Raw genomic sequence first — 15,027 nt, forward strand, 5'->3', positions numbered from 1 at the left:
TGTACACTAAACTGATCTTCTGTAAAAAAACAAAAAAAAAAGAAATTATCAATTCCCAACTTGACTCTCACTGGGATTAAACATGACAATAGGTCTGATCTGATTTCATCATCATTTAAAAAAAAATCATCTATTATTTTTCACTTTATGTTTCTGTGTGGGAGCAAACTGTTGAAATCCTTACTTAAGGTATACTAAGCTGATCTTCTGTATATTAAGATAATCGAAAATGAATCTTGATGTGAATGGAAGGGGAGAGGGAGTGGGAAAGGGGAGGGTTGTGGGTGGGAGGGACGGTATGGGGGGGGAAGCCATTGTAACACATGAGTCGTACTTTGGAAATTTATATTCATTAAATAAAAGATAAAAAAAAAATCCCATGCATCTGCCTGCCCGCATCTCCCCTTACCTCCCTCGTAGGCTTTCTTCAGGAAGGCAATGTTGGGATTTTGAAAAGGATATTTGGGGAGACAAAGGGCTTGTGTCGTGGAGAATGGATGCTGGGCTTGGGAAGCCAATTAACCACAGTGAAATGGATGCTGTATCCAATGCCTCTCAGCTGGAAAGAGCAAGCTTCCAGCTTCCTCCTGCCTGGACAAGTGCCTTCTCGCCCAGAGCCTGCGGCTCCACCCTTCCTGCCACCCCATAGAGTCTGCCTGCAGTCAGAGGGGGCCTGGAGCCCTTTTCTTTTCTTTCTTTCTTTCTTTTTTTTTTTGACAGACAGAGTGGCGTGTGAGAGAGAGAGACAGAGAGAAAGGTCTTCCTTTGCCGTTGGTTCACCCTCCAATGGCTGGCGCGGACGGCGTGCTGCGGCCGGCGCACCGCGCTGATCCGATGGCAGGAGCCAGGAGCCAGGTGCTTTTCCTGGTCTCCCATGGGGTTCAGGGCCCAAGCACCTGGGCCATCCTCCACTGCACTCCCTGGCCACAGCAGAGAGCTGGCCTGGAAGAGGGGCAACCGGGACAGAATCCGGCGCCCCGACTGGGACTAGAACCCGGTGTGCTGGCGCCGCTAGGCGGAGGATTAGCCTAGTGAGCCGCGGCGCCGGCCCTGGAGCCCTTTTCAAGATACTATGGAGGCTGAGGGTTGATGCCCCAGCTTCCTGCATGCAGGAACTCTTTCCTCAATGTCTCACAAAGGGGATTACTCACTGGGTAAAGCAGAAGCTTGTCAAGCAGCCATGAGCATAAGGGAAGATTTCATCTCTCTGGGACGGAGAGAAAGGTAACCAGAGCTGGGAGGCCAAAGGGTAGGGCCTGGCTGGAGGGAAGGAGGTGTTGGGTGGAGAGGGTGTGAGTCATGCGTGCGAGCCCTGCCTGACACTGAGAAACTAGAGAGGAGAATCAGTAAGGCCAAGGCAAAAGGATCAGCAGAGCCCAGCTCCAGCCCCCAAGGCAAAACCATCAATACGTCATCCCTCTTCTGATCCCTGAACTCACTGGTCAGCCCCACTGGGAGTTGCCCTGCAAAGCGAAAAAAGCCATTTCACCTAACACTGAGAGTGTGAGGCAAGAGACAACAACTTGGAGGTGGCTGGACAGACAGCACTCAGCTCGCTTCTATCCTGTGGGACTTAGTTTTTGCGTGGCACCTTACCTACACATTTCCCCAGCATGTGATGGTTTGTCTTACAAGTTTCTAACTTGAGGATGGAGCAAAACTATTGTGAATTCAGTAGAAACCCTTGGCTAGTGATATGCAGCATGGTCTTTGGATGCTGTGCAGAGGCAGTGAGCATAGCTTACAGTCCTAAGGGAAAATTATTGAGACCCTTGAGACCCCAACAGTATGCTGTGTGGCTAAGCTAGATGTACAGTAGGTTGAGTGTACTTAATGCATTTTTTATTTAGTGTATCTTCCACTTATGATGGATTCAAGAGGATACAACCCCATTGTAAGTCAAGAGCATCTGTCCTTGGATAAGAGTCTGAGAAGGGCTTGCATTGGGCCAGCAGGACATGGAATGATTGGGTAAACCCTGCCTCATGGAAGGCTCATTCAAAAGAGGCATTGGGCTGGTCAAGCAGCCTGTGGGGAAGGCTGAGCATTTTGATGTTTTTGCAACTGAGCGAGGATAGAAAGAGTCTCTGGGGCCATGGAAACCCCATGATGTCCCTGAGCATGGGGTTTCACTTTGCTTTTCACAGACAGTGCAAGAAAGCTCTGCTACACATGCCTTAGATGGCCTCCTGGACTGAAAAGAATATGATAATGGAAAAGTGCCTCCACCAAAACAGCATGAAGGGCCAAGGGTTGGGGCAGAACAGATGGCATACGGGTGAGTTTTCTCGTTAAGGGATACCAGACATGTCCAGGTTTACCTGGTTTAGAATAAAGTTTCCTGATGTGAAGATGGGTTCCTCCCAGCCCCCTCCCCCTATATGGATTATTGGCTTGTCTCCTCTCGGCTTCTTTAATACTGCTTGAAAGCAATGCCTTTGGCTATTACTATAATAGAGATGTCCATTAGAGCTATTTCCTCCTTAAGAGATGCTATTGTGGTAGGGAGATGCAGAGGCACAATCTTCCTCATTCAGGTGCATTCTCTATGCTCACAGAAGCAGCACTTCATGCAGAGGGGTTGTGGGGGGATCTGTGGCCATGCAGAAGAAGTGCAAGGAGCAGAAAAGAATCACCCTCCCCATCCTGAGGGACTGACCCCATGAAGGGCAGCCAGTCCACCTGCCAGTCCACCTGCCACACAGAAGGCTCTCTCTACTTTCCCCAAAGACAGAGCTGACTTCCAGATCTTCTCATCCCTCTAGGTTGAGGACAGCACCCAAGAGCTTCATGTGCTGCTCCTAAACATAGACCTCCAAACTCCCCCACTCCTCTCTGCCCTTTCCTCTTGAACACCGAGGTCTCACCTCTCTCCAGCCTCTGATGTTTTTTGTACAATTCTATCATTTTTGTGTGCAAGTCGCTCTTGCAAAAGGGCCTTGCTATGCCTGTTCCTTCAGTTTTTCAGACAAGCAAGTGTTTATCATCTTTTAGGTCCCAGCTCAAATGGCCCTTTTCTGTGCTGTTGTTATTGATTTCTCTGTTATTCAATGCCTACTTCTCTTTGTAAATAGCAGTTCTTTGTAAGAGCGAATATGACTATCATATTTTATGTCAGTCATTTAAGTCTATTTTCTACACACTCACACACACATGGGCTGCCTACCCTGCCAGCTATCATATATTCAACATTTACCATGCTGTGGCCAGGGAAGGCGATATTATTATTCCCATTCCCCAAGTAAAAAATCCAAGGATAAACTATGGTAATATGCATAACTAACTAGTAGTAGAGATGGGATTCCAACTCTGATCCTATGGCTCCAAGCATTTCCTGTTGTTCCCATGAGACTGGAGTCCCTAGAAGGAGAAATGAGTAGTTCATGTTAGTGGGAAACAAATAGGGGCTGGTGCTATGGTGTAGATGGTAAAGCCGCAGCCTGCAGTGCCAGCATCCCACATGGGAGCTGGTTCAAGTCCTGGCTGCTCCACTTCTAATCCAGCTCTCTGCTATGGTCTGGGAAAGCAACAGAAGATACCCCAACTCCTTGGGCCCCTGCTCCCGCATAGGAGACCCAGAAGAAACTCCTGGCTCTTGCCTTCAGATCAGCTCAGTTCCAGCCATTGTGTCCAATTGGGGAGTGAACCAGTAGATGGAGGACCTCTCTCTCCTCTCTCTCTCTCTCTCTCTCTCTCTGCCTCTCCTTCTCTGTCTGTGTAACTCTTTCAAATAAATAAATAAATCTTTAAAAAAAAGAAAACAAATAGACTTTAGACTTAATTCTGGATGCAGATGTCAGTTCTGACAGGGACGAGTTGTGTGACCTTGGAGAAGTTACTCAACCTCAGACTAAGTCTCAGATTTGAAGTTGTGAAATAGTAAATTGGACTAAGAAAACCATTTATTTAACAATAGTATTCAAAGCATCAAACAGAATTCCACGTTACATGCTACAGAATAAATAGATACAGGAATGAGAGGTCCAGCCCTCGTTTTAATCGTTCCTCCCCCAATCCCTATGGACACGTGGTGAGGACGCTGTGAAGAGTGGCAGAGTGAGTACATTTTAACAAAGTGAGTTGAGTCTCTTCAGAGGTGAAGATGACTGGCAAAGGTAAGGGGAGAAGGAAGAGGGGCCTGAGCATCTTAATTGTCATATATGGATTTGATCATACTGAGACTAAGATATTGTGATTCCTACCATTAAGTTACACACTATTGATTTTGGCTAATTTTCACTTGATTTGACTCTTTTTTTTCTCCTCCTTTTTTCTTCTTTGTCATGCCTCTCCCTAACCTCTCCCCCCATACACACAGTTCTGGCAACTGGAAGGTCAAGGCCAAGGCACAGACAGATGTGATATCTGGAGAGAGGGCTGCTGCCTTGTTTTCAGATGATCATCATCTCATACCGTTGCCGCATGGTTGAGTGAGACACCATCTCTCTCTCATGTCTTCTCCATTAAGGGCACGGATCCCATTCACAGGGTTCCACTCTTATGATGTAGTTATCTTCCAAGGGCTGCACCTGCACCACCACAGTGGCAGTTGGGATCTCAGCATGGGCATCTAGGAGGGGAACGGAAGAGCAAAGCCCTCCATTCTTAGCATTCTTGTATGGTGAGTTTAAAGAACATGCAGTTGGGGCCGGCGCTGTGGCTCACTAGGCTAATCCTCTGCCTGTAGCACCGGCACACCAGCTTCTCATCCCGGTTGAGGCACTGGTTCTGTCCTGGTTGCTCCTCTTCCAGTTAAGCTCTGTGCTGTGGCCCAGGAAGGCAGTGGAGGATGGCCCAAGTGCTTGGGCCCTGCACCCGCATGGGAGACCAGGAGGAAGCACCTGGCTCCTGGCTTCAGGTCGGTGCAGTGGTGGCCGTAGTGGACATTTCGGGGGTGAACCAATGGAAGGAAGACCTTTCTGTCTCTCTCTCTCCCTGTCTAACTCTGCCTGTCAAAAAAAAAAAAAATAACATGCATTTGGGGAGCAGAAAGCCCCTAATGATGAGGGTGGGTGCCATCAGTGGTCTAGGCTCAGCCTTCAGGCTTTCTGCCCTCAGTTCAAGGGCATTTGTGGTAGCGCTATCCTCTTGGTCATGTGATGCTGCTGACAGAAAAGAAAAGTGTGTTGCCAGCAGTAAGGAAGTGTTCTTTATAGATTATGGAAAAGCTTTCTTGGAAGCCAGCTTCCACTTACATCCCATCAGCCAGAACTAGGCCACATGGCCAGTCACAGCTACAAAGGAGCTGTGAAGTTGGAGACCACGGTCAGTCCTGGGGACGCAGGCACTTGTGCCCAAAATGATGGTTCCCACTAGCGAAGAAGGGGGAAGGATATTTGTAAGCCATGAACAATGTGTCTGCAAGGCACGTTTTCTCCTCTTTTCAAGTCCATTTCTGTTTAGAGAGGGCTTGTGTCTGAATCAGGCAAATGGCAAGAGAAATATATCACCATCTTCTCTTTCCCTTCCCAACTAGACAAATTATTGGCAGAAAGGGGGAAAAGCTGTAAATCAGGTCAAAAGACAAATCCCGCTGGGAGAGTCTGGTGGACGCCGTGAGCCGACCCCTGCCACTGTTTATGGAAGGCACAGGAGGTGAGCGGGTCGCGAGCATGAGGCTGCATGACTTAGCGCCAGCGCTGCAAGTGTCAGTGAGGCTTTTCAGGGAATCAGAACACAGAAGGGCAGTATGGCCTGAGCAAAAGCTGAACTCTTCACCCCTTCCCTGTGGGAGAGAAGAGAGCTCAATGTGTCAGAAGCACATGATAGAAACTGTCAAAACAAAGTTTGGGTTTGCATCAAGTGGGGGCTGCTGTTGGGAAGGAGAGCAGCACTGGCCTTCTTCCTCCTTGTCTCTCTCAAACCGGAATGATGGGGACTAGGAGTAGGGTGGCAAAGGGGTTGAGGAATGTAGAAACATCTCTAGAACATGTGTCACACCTTCCAGCCCAAGTGTGCAGTGCAAGTAACCCTGTCCACAAACCAACAAACCCAAACACAGCCAGAACCCCGACACTGAGGCATTAGCAACAACACGTGCACTCTCCTCTTAGTAACATTCAGTCTCCACAGTGAATTCCTACTGAGATTGCTGAGTTCCAGGGCCATTCACACATAAGAGCTGGCCTAAAGCTATGATCTATCTAAGACTCCCACAACCAAGCATTCATGCCTAAGAGGAGCAGCGAGGCAGACCCTCCCACCCCAGCCAGGTAAGCAGAGGGGTTAGGGTCATTGGCCCACTTCACTGCTATTCAAACACAAGGGTCTTCAGGTAGCTGCTCATGTCATGGCCTGTGCTTTACTCTGCCCCGTACCACCACCACCAGCAGCAGTAGCCTATCCAGGGAAATGGGGGCAGAGAGGGCTCTCTGAGAACCAGGAGATCCCTGACCCCACTCTATCAGTGAGCAGGGACAGCCACATCCACCATCAGCTTCTGTGTCCACTTTTGGCTCTCTGTGAACAGCACCTCTCGTAGCAACTGGCACCAAGACAGACAATGAAGATGTTACATCTTTGCTCATTCGGTTTACTTTGCCAGTAGTCACAGAAGCACAAGGCTTTTTCTATTGAAGAGGTACTTTGCAGGAGGTGGTGCAGTGGAAGAGTGGTTCAAATTTAGCATCTAATAATAGCCCAATTAAGTCACAGATCCCATCTGTTTCTACTAGGGGAGCTTTGCAGAAGTCAAAGACTACTTGTTTTCCTTTCCTCTTGTACATACTGGATCTTTTTCCAGCACCCTCACAAACAGCAATAGAGGGACTGCCACTCCCCTTTGTGGAGTAACCTATTTATCAGTCCATTAGCCACTTCTCTAGGGAGGGCAGCCTAGCATCGCAGCACAAACACCAGGGTGCTGGGTGCAACCTGGGCCTTCTTCCCAGCTCAGCATGTATCTTGGTAACACCTTTGAACGTGTCTCCCTGTCTGGCTACAAAGACAGAAAATGGCACTCTTTGTTCCCCATCCACTCCCATAGGGTGGGTGAGAATTGATGCAAAGTGTTTGGGCAGTCCTTGGAAGAAAACACCCAGCCTGGGCTGGTCACTGTAATTTCCATGGTGTTGCTGCAGATAGGGAAGCAATGTGAAAAATCCTCACACTTTCACCCCCTTTGGTTCTTGTTAGTTGAGTGTGAAAGGAGCAGAAGGTGGGGAGAATTGGGAGGGAGAAGGAACGCTTGTGTTTGGTGTGTGTGTTAGGGACTGGCCACAGAGGGGAAGGAAAGTGAGCATGGAGGTGTAGGTTCAATCCTTGAGGTCAAAGTGTTCCTAGCACCACAATAGTGTAAAAAGATGTGTTATGTGGCTACATTCGTCCAAAGTAAGTGTGCTACTATCTCCCAAAACCTACAATAGAGCAGAAGAGGAGTGGACCCTTGGAGAGTTTTCCAGCCACCATATTTACACTGGGCCCCCACAGCCTCAAAGAATCTCATTAAGTTGTACCAAGCACAGGTTGAGAGTGCTTCTGATTGGCAGAGTGAATGACTAGATTTTGTCCTAAAGAACTGATTCTTCACTTGACTTCCCTGAATCAGATAAACATAACTAAACCAGTAAGCATATTTGAAACTTTAGAAAGAAGATCTTTGGAATTTTCAAAAGAAGGAGCATATTAAAAGTAAACAGCACTCTTGATTACAGGCTGAAGGTCAGTATGTTCCATCTAGAGTGGGCAGGAGGCCAGTGTATCCCATCACCTAGAAGCACTCAGACCAATCAGATCTGCTACAGCCAAGTCTCAAGTCATTGCAAAAACTTAGTAAATTCCAAAGGCTTTGATTTGCCTTCCTATTTCCAAGAAAAGAGAAAAGCACGGGCTTAGCTTGTAACAGATGGAATAATTTATTAGGCAATATCTTAAATGGATTATCGTTTCAAGCATAGAAATTTTTTGCCCTTAGAAAAAATACTTAGGATTAAATAAAAATGAGAAAAGTATTACTAAACACTTATGTTAAGCCAATCATTTCACTCTTAGTAGGAAATACTACCATGAATATCATTCTCAAGCTAAAACTCCCCAAAAGGAATTTTCAAAAGTAAGAAGAGGCCAAGTCACCAGCTGTATTGAGATGTGCTATAGAAGAGGAAAGCTTTTTAACAGAGTAAGAGCAGAAATAAATAACGGAATCAAAGCACAGAGCCAGTGGGCATACTTTCTAACCACACACACTGTATTTCATCATGACATAGGATATTGTCACAAAGTATGGGAGTCATGAGCTGTATGGAACAATGCATCATTCCACAACTCCATGCCAGGCACTCAATATCCCATGGGTTTGAACAAAATCCCTGATTCTATACCATTCAACACACAATCATCTCTCTCTCTCTCTCTCTCTCTCTCTCACACACACACACACACACACACACATTCTTTAGCTTTCTACTAGGTAAATAAAACCATAATGAAAGTTAAATAATGCATACACTCACAGTCACTTGTTCATGCAGAATTAGGTAATGAGCATTCAAATCATAATAAAAGCAAAACACTGCCTTTATACTCACTAACACTTTGATTTTAGGTATGGCACAGTTGTAGAATATATTAAAGAACATTGGCTTTAGAGCCCAAGACTAGAATTTAAAACCTGCATCAAACAGACACCATATATGTGTCTTTATTCAAGTTATATAGTCTAATTTAGCTCAACTTCTTCATCTGAAAAATGGGTCAGGGGAAGAAAACCCTGTGGGTTCCTTGTTCCTCTTCCTTCCTGAGCTCCTTGTGAGGATTATATAAGAAACAGTACGTGAACTTTCTTAGGAAAACCTTAAGGAATTACACTGATTTTTTTTATTATTATTTTTTGACAGGCAGAGTGGACAGTGAGAGAGAGAGACAGAGAGAAAGGTCTTCCTTTTCCGTTGGTTCACCCCCCAATGGCCGCTGCAGCCAGTGCACCGCGCTAATCCGGAGCCAGGAGCCAGGTGCCTCTCCTGGTCTCCCATGTGGGTGCAGGGCCCAAGCACTTGGGCCATCCTCCACTGCACTCCCAGGCCACAGCAGAGAGCTGGCCTGGAAGAGGAGCAACCAGGACAGAATCCGGAGCCCTGACTGGGACTAGAACCGGATGTGCCGGCGCCACAGGTGGAGGATTAGCCTAGTGAGCCATGGCGCTGGCCCTACACTGATATTTTTTGGTAATTATTTATCTTCCATGAACCTTACTCTTCTCATTTATCAAATAGGGGTTAAAATCCCTCTGCTGCCTGCTTAACACTTTCAGCCAATATAAGTGCATTAGTTTGGGAAACAGTAAAGCATTTCACAGGTGATTGTTACTGTGTTAGACTAACCTTCAGATTTCTAGCAACATCCTACCAAGATTCAATGTCCTTCATTTCTTGTTTCAGTGGCCTTGTCACAAAGGGCCTTCCTGACATAATATTGCCACTCTCAAATAACCCATCCTTTCTCTTCAATTTAAATAATTGTTTGCATAGATCTGCATAAGTTAGACATCAGTTGTTACTTTACTTAGGCATTTCAGTTGAAAATAATCAAGCTATTATTAACATTTGTTCCTGGTTGTTTTGTTCTTCCTGTGTACCTCAAAGCAAAATGCTTTTTCTCCTTCAGGCAAAAGCTTATAGTTCAAAATTAAAAGTAAATAACAAAGAACACGGTACTATAAATGTAAGGTCTATTTCCCATGGTGCAAAAACTGCTTCTACTATCTCTGACCATTTGATTAGCTGAACTCTAAAGCCAAGCCCCGTTTCCAATTTCCAAAATTAGTATAGCTTTAGGTAGTTTTGGGGAGAGGCTATAAAGTGTTTTTGTTTATTGTCAAAATAAGTAACACCCAGAAGTATACTCAAACATCGTAGTAAAAATAAATGGATAAAAGCTGTTAATAGTTTGGTGAATTTGTATATAACATCTACAAGCTGCCTTTTCCATTATGTTGTGGTCATGTTTCTCTGTCAAATAGAAATCCACGCTCATCATTTTTTGTATCTCATGCATGTTTCTTAATATGTTTACCAGTTGTTTCAATTACTGCTAATTTTTCAGTAATATAAAAATGATATGCAGTCTCCTTAAAAATTTAAATATATGCTTACTATGTGATTTAGCCTTTTAATTCATAGATATTTACCCAAGAGAAATGAAAGTGTGTTTCTATAAAACACTTGTACACAGCTGCTCATAACAACTTTATTTGTAATAATAAAACCAGAAAGCAGCTCAGCAGTCCATCAACAGAAGAGTGGGTAAATGAACTGCCCAATCCGTGTGTACAAAGGCATCAAAGCTATAGTGTCAATGCATCTCAAAATAATTATGTTCAAGGAAAAACGTGAAGCAGAGAAGGATATTTGCAGTGTGAGTCTATATGTCGGAGAACTCTAGAGAGTGCAATAGAATTCAACAGGGACAAAGGGTTGGAGGGAGAGTTGGGGAGCGCTTGGAGGAAGGGATTCCCAAGGGACAAGAGGAGGCACTTGGACATGATGGACATTTTTGCTACATGGATGGTGACGCCTGGGGATACATATGTTCATACCCATCCAATGGGACAATGTAAATACATGTAATTTATCATGTGTCATGTGTACCTCATACAATGACATTAAAAAGTGGTGGCTGAGGGGGTGAGGGGGATGCCCTGAGGTACGTTCCTGTGAACGGGTGGAGTTCCTGCTCTCAGGTCTCTTAGCCTTTGGCACTGACTCATCATCTTCTTGCAAGATCCTCCTGCTGCTGATCTGATCTTCCTGAAGACGATCTCTTTTGCTGGGTTCATCTTCATAATGCATAGCTTGAATCAAAAATTTGCACCTTTGCATTACTTAGTATATTTTTACTAAGTGAATTATCCATGTACACTCTTTATCTGGACAGCCAAGACCAGCACTTTTTGGTCCCCAACCCCCTTTCTAAACTCTGTCTCCCACTGAGTAGATTCATATCGCCCATGTGCCATATGCTATTGTTGGGTCACTAGCTGGGAACATCACTGAAGCAAGTCATTTCATGTGCAAGACTCAATTTCCTCATCTGAAAAAAATGGTATGATAATTATAACTTAAAAATGACTATCAAAGTCAAATATGTTCAGAAACAATTTTTTAAGATTTATTTATTTGAAAGGCAGAGCAACAGAGAGAGAAAGAGAGAGGAGAGAGACAGAAAGAGACAGAGAAAGAGAGTTTTTCCACCTACTAGTTCACTCGCCAGATGGTTGCAACAACCAGGGCTGGGCTAGGCCAAAGCCAGGAGCCAGAAACTCCATCCTGGTCTCTCACATTGGTGGCAGAGGCCCAAGTATATGGGCCATCTTCTACCACCTTCCCAGGAACATTAGCAGAGAAGCAGAGCAGCCAGGATTCAAACCAGCACTACGATAAAGAATGCTGGCTTTGTAGATAGCAGCTTAACCCACTGAGCCACAGTGATGCCCCCTTCAGGAAGAATTTTCAACTCTGTCCAACAGCCCTCTCATTCTTCAAAAGCAAATACTCTCCTCATCATTACAAATTACAGTTCTGCCCACGTTTCATAACCTAGCTCAAAGCTGAGTCCTCCATGGGGTCCTCTGCTGACTTATCCTGATTTGCTACATCAGTCATGCATAAGTCCGCACCTCTGCTGTCCCTCCACACTGGTCTGTAAGCTGCCCATGGACAGCACCATTTGATTCGCTTCTGCTCTCTCCACCATGCCTTGCATATCATGTGCCATGAATGCTTGTTCACAGGAGAAGAGCAACAAGAACCCCAGTTCCCTACCCTCGGGCATGAGTCATTAGTAAGACTTCATTTCTCAGCTTCCAAAGAAGAAAATAACTCAGGAGCTATTCTTAGTGACAACTTAAGAACTGAATTTTAAGACCATACTATGTGGTCTGGCTAATGGGACAGGAGCTGGGTTCTTATGAGTGCCCACCAAATGCCGCCTCCCCTAGTACTTGTTAAACTGCACTAGATTGAAAAAAAACTTGAAAAAAATACCTCTGGAATCTCAAGACTGAATTGTTGAGATATTGGATTTTTCATGTCTAAACCTTCCTTCCAAGTTTCGAACATGATAATTTGGTTCGAGGAACAGAGTTAAAGAGTGGAGATTATACTGCCTGATATACTTAGCTAAAAGGTTGCAGAGTAGAAAGAGAGTTTGTCAAGGGAAGCAGGAAAGGGAAAGGAGAGTGAACTGCATTTATTTTGTATTGCATGAGATCAGGAAAGGGAGGTGCTGCATTAGGGGCAGATAAGGATTCAGATTCAGTAAAAGATCATAAGAGTTAATAATTGCAACAGTGATTTTGTGATACAAAGATGCCTTAACATTTTGGCAAATAAAAGACTTTAACTATGGGTCTGGTGTTTAGCCTAGCAGTTAAGATGCTGGTTAAGACACCCACAATCCCAAATCGGAATGCCTGGATTCAAAGATTGGCTCAAGCTTCTGACTCCAGCTTCCTGATAATGCAGACTTTGGAAGGCAGCAGGTGATGGCTCAAGTTGTTGGGTCCTTGCCACCCATATGGGAGACCTAGATAGATTTTTCTGGCTCCTGGATTCAGGCCCATCCAGCTTCAGCCATTATGGGCATTTAGGAAGTAGGCATTTAGGAAGTGAACTAGCAGATGGGAGCTCTCTCTCTCTTTCTCTCTGTCTCTCTCTCCCCCCTCTCTCTCTCTTTCTCTCTCTCCCTTTCTCTCTTCCTGTCAGATACATATTTATTAAAAGAGGTTATAAATGTGCTAACTAGAAAGAAGGTGATAAAACATTTATTCTGCACCAATAATCAAGTACATACACAAATATTTATGACAGCAACAAATTGTAAGCAACCACAAGCCAATGATAGAGCATTAGTTAAATAAATTATGATACAGCCATATGCTGTAGTCCTGTGCAGACATTAAAAGTCATTATGTATGATTTGTGAAAGGAAAATGCCCATATACATGCAAAGTTACCCAGAAAATTACAAAAAAGATTGCAAAATCATTTGTAGTAAATGACACAAACATATATATTTACATGTATACTATAGATATTATTTCTAAATATATTATGGCTTATGAATATAGAAAAATTAGAAGAATATTTAAACATTTGAACAGTGATGATTGCTTGCAGGCAAGATTATGTATGATCTATTTTTAGTCTTGTTTATCAGTACTACCTAAATTTTATCCATTAAATATGAACTGTTTGACAAAGAGAGTAATTGAGGACAGATAAGTATGTAAATCAGGAAGTCCAGATTAAGCTATGCAGTGGCACAAAGCAGCTAATGCAATGACACCAGCTAATGCCAAATGAAAAACACCAGTAAGAATAACCATACTTGAATAATTGGCATTGAAGGAGCAGGAAAGATATTTTGCTGTAGATCTCTACAGGAGTCCTCTCTACATCAGCCTTCCTAAGTGCCTTTTAGGACAATAGGAAGAGATGGAAAAGAAGGAAGGGAGGAAGTAGAGGGAAGAAGAAAGGAAAGAAATGCTGAGAAGTGGAAAGGAGAAGAGAACACGCTGACTTCATGATTCCATATCCAAGAATAAATGTGAAGCCAAAAACCAGAGTGGGAGCATTAGGATTCACTGTCCAGGAACGAACTGGGGATGACACATCAGGGAGAGAATCCCAGCAGGTCAAGGTGTTGCCTGAAGGTAAAGGGACCATGACAAGGATAGTGAGGGAAGGAGTGAATTTGGTTGACGCTTGAAGTGGCTGTTTTTGCTGTAGGGCATTTATATATATATGCAGAGTGCATGTGGATTCCGAGTAGCTGAAGGGGTCGTCTGTGATGGTGATGAGCTCTCTGCTCCAGATATTCCCTTTCATGCTCTGAGCTGTTCTACTGAGACTGTGCTGTGCTTTGAACAGGATTAGACACCCAACTCATGCAGATTTTTTTAAAGATTTTTGTATTTATTTGAAAGGCAGAGTTACAGAAAGAGAGAGAGAGAGCGAGCTTGCATCCACTAGTTCACTCCCGAAATGGCTGCAATGGACCAGACTGGGCCAAGCTGAATCCAGGAGCCTGAAATTCAATCCAAGTCTCCCACATAGGTTTCAAGATTGTAAGAACTTGGGCTTTCCCAGGTGCATTAGCAGGAAGCTGGACCAAAAGTGGAGCAGCCAGGATTCCACAAACCACTGCCCATACAGGTTGCCAGTGTCAAAGGCTGCAGCTTAATGCACCACACACCAAGGCAGCCCAAATGCAGGTGTTTAAATCCCAAAGCCATAGGCTGATGTTGTTCTGTGAGAGTGAAGACTTGACCAATCCTGGTGTCTAGGAGGCAGAACTAGTAAGAGGCCCTCAGTCACTGGGGCAAGCCCTCAGGAAGGCATTCTCAAGGGAGGACTGGTTATACAAGCTTGATTTGGGTCCAGACACTCCCTGCCACCTGACTCACTATGCAATCCTCCTTCTACACAAGTTAAACCACTGCCATCCTCCTGCCTCACAGGCAGTTGAACCTATTGGAGCTGCCTGATCTTGGACTGTGAACCTCCCAAACTGTGAGCAGGAATAAATCTCCCTCCAGGGGCCTATATTCTGGCACAGTAGGTTAAGCCACTTCTTGCAATGTACCATTTCAAATCCCAGCTGCTCCCATTTCTGATGCAGCTCCCTGCTGATACACCTGGGAAGGTAGTAGTGGAACATGGCTCAAGTACTTGGGCCCCTGCAACCCAACTGGGAGATCTAGAAGGAGTTCTAGCCTCCTGGCTTCAGCCTGGCTCATCCCTGGCCATTGTGGCCATTTAGGGAGTGAATCACCAGATGGAAAATTGATTCTCTCTCTCTCTCTCTCTCTTTCTCTCTCTCTCTTTTCCTGTGTGTATGTGTGTGACCCTCTCTCTGTCACTCTGCCTTCCAAATAGAGTAATCTTTTTAAATAAATAAATAAAGCTTCTTCCTTCCCAGGTAGCTCATCTTAGGTATAAACTCACAGTGACGAAAGCCTACCAAGCCAGGCTGCAATGCCGAGAAACACATTTTCTAGATATTTTGCCAGTCATCTCTCTCTCTCTCTCT

The 15,027-nt window shown here is 44.8% G+C and overlaps 1 protein-coding gene and 1 long non-coding RNA gene across 3 annotated transcripts in view; one reads left to right on the top strand and one right to left on the bottom strand.

Moving 5' to 3' along the window:
• OPCML (opioid binding protein/cell adhesion molecule like) overlaps positions 1–15,027 on the bottom strand; it is a 1,351,977-nt gene that overhangs the window by 1,035,584 nt on the left and 301,366 nt on the right. The window lies entirely within an intron of this gene.
• The window catches only part of LOC103348864 (uncharacterized), a 60,036-nt gene that overhangs the window by 5,281 nt on the left and 39,728 nt on the right, over positions 1–15,027 (top strand). The window contains exon 2 of the long non-coding RNA XR_517133.3: positions 2,148–2,278. This is a non-coding gene — a long non-coding RNA (uncharacterized lncRNA). The remainder of the gene's footprint in view (positions 1–2,147; positions 2,279–15,027) is intronic.

Source organism: Oryctolagus cuniculus, chromosome 1 (genome assembly GCF_964237555.1).
Source record: "Oryctolagus cuniculus chromosome 1, mOryCun1.1, whole genome shotgun sequence".
NCBI classification, from domain to species: Eukaryota; Metazoa; Chordata; class Mammalia; order Lagomorpha; family Leporidae; genus Oryctolagus; species Oryctolagus cuniculus.